The following is a 1,887-nucleotide window of genomic DNA, read 5'->3' on the forward strand; positions in this document are numbered from 1 at the left end:
AAATTCTTCACAATTTCCATAAATTTTCCAAGTTGGTCATCAAATTTGGGCTTGGCTTGACGACTCGGAAAAGGAAGTCTAATCACAATGGGATCCTTCTCCTTGACCTTGTCTTCATTTTTCTTTGAAATTTCTTCTTTTGATGGTTCTCCATCCTTGGAGTTTTGCACAATTTCTTCCTTGTCACTAGCTTCCACAACTTCATCCTCAACTTGCTTCTTCGGTGCTTCATACCTTGTACCACTTCTCAAGTGAATGGCACTAACCGTTTCATGTCTTGGGGGATTACTTTGAGGTGGTAATTGCCCCTTTTGTCTTTGTGAGCTTGAAGATGCTAGTTGAGTCAATTGGGTATCCAACATTTTGGTGTGAGCTAGGATGTTGTTGATGGTGATTTCCTTTGCTTGACTATCTTTTTGCATTTGAGTGAAAAATTCTTGTTGATTCTTTTGCATTTGAAGGACCGCTTTTTGGACATCAAAACCTTGGTCATTTTGTTGATTGTATGGAGTTTGATTTTGGTAACCTTGGTTTTGGTTGTAAAAGGGTCTTTGATTTTGGTTTCTCATGGGAGGTGGGGTGTATGTTGTTTGAGGGTTTTGAACATTTTGGATTTTGTATGAGAGATTTGGATGAAATTTGGTGTTTTCATTGTGTTAGTTGGAATAAGGGGTACCACTCTTGTATGCTTGGAAAGCATTCACTTGTTCATTTGTTCCCCTACATTCACTTTGGTCATGTCCCAAAGTTCCACAATTCTCACATACCCCACTTGGGATTGATGAAGATGCCGTCATGGCATTAACATGATGCTTTGGTGATTTTGAGGCTTCTTCAAGTCTAGCCATAGCTTTTTCAAACTTCAAATTGATTGTGTCAATGTGAGCACTAAGTTGAGCACCCAATTGAGTAATGGAGTCCACTTCATGCTTTCCTCCTCTAGTAGCCTTGCGAGGTCTACTATATTGTGAGTTATGGACCGCCATTTCCTCAATCTTGTTCCATGTTTGATTGTCATCAACTTCGGTGAACATTCCATTTGATCCCATGTTGAGAATGTTCCTTGAATCTTCATATAGACTGTTCCAAAATTGTTGTACCAAGAACCACTCACTAAGTCCATGGTGAGGACATGAGCGACAAATTCCCTTGAACCGCTCCCAAGCTTCATACAAAGATTCTTCATCCCTTTGCTTAAAACCCGTAATTTGAGCTCTTAGCATGTTAGTCTTTTCCGGTGGGTAGAACTTTTTGTAGAAAGCTAGAGCCAATTTCTTCCAAGAATCAATTCCGAGAGTGGCCTTATCAAGGCCCTTCAACCATTGTTTCGCGGTGCCAATTACAGAAAAAGGAAATAAGACCCATCGAATTTGGTCTTGAGTTACACCGGTTTGAGAAATCGCATCACAATAGTCGCAAAAGGTTTCCATATGAGAATGAGGGTCTTCACTAGGCATCCCCCCAAATTGGCTTCTTTCGACTAATTGGATAAATGCGGATTTGGCAATAAAATTTCCGGTTAGATGTTGTGGTGTGGGAGTACCATTGGGTAGGTTCTCCTCGGTGGGTACGGAATGTGATGAAAACTTAGGCATTGTGGGTTGATTTTGTGTGGTATTTTGTGTTGGGTTCTCCTCACCTTCTCTTGCAAAAGGGTTGATGAACTCAATAGTTGGTTGAATATCTACAACCTCACTAATACCTCTCAAATTCCTCCTAGCAAGTCTTCTATTGGTTGTCAAAGTTCTTTCAATTTCACGATCAAAATGTAACAAATCACCTTGTGACCTTCTAGACATGCAAAATATCAAACAACTTGAAAAAAATTAGAACAAACCTTGAGGAGTTTTACTTCCCCAAGGCAAAGAAAGACACAACTAATAACAA

At 39.9% G+C, this 1,887-nt stretch overlaps 1 non-coding gene across 1 annotated transcript; it reads left to right on the forward strand.

Annotated features, from left to right (window-relative positions):
• The first annotated feature begins 1,116 nt into the window (after positions 1-1,116).
• LOC141657977 (small nucleolar RNA R71) lies at positions 1,117-1,223 on the forward strand. Its single transcript, XR_012548890.1, has one exon. It is a non-coding gene; the product is annotated as a small nucleolar RNA R71 (small nucleolar RNA).
• The last annotated feature ends 664 nt before the right edge of the window (positions 1,224-1,887 follow it).

Source organism: Silene latifolia, chromosome 5 (genome assembly GCF_048544455.1).
Source record: "Silene latifolia isolate original U9 population chromosome 5, ASM4854445v1, whole genome shotgun sequence".
Taxonomy (NCBI): Eukaryota; Viridiplantae; Streptophyta; class Magnoliopsida; order Caryophyllales; family Caryophyllaceae; genus Silene; species Silene latifolia.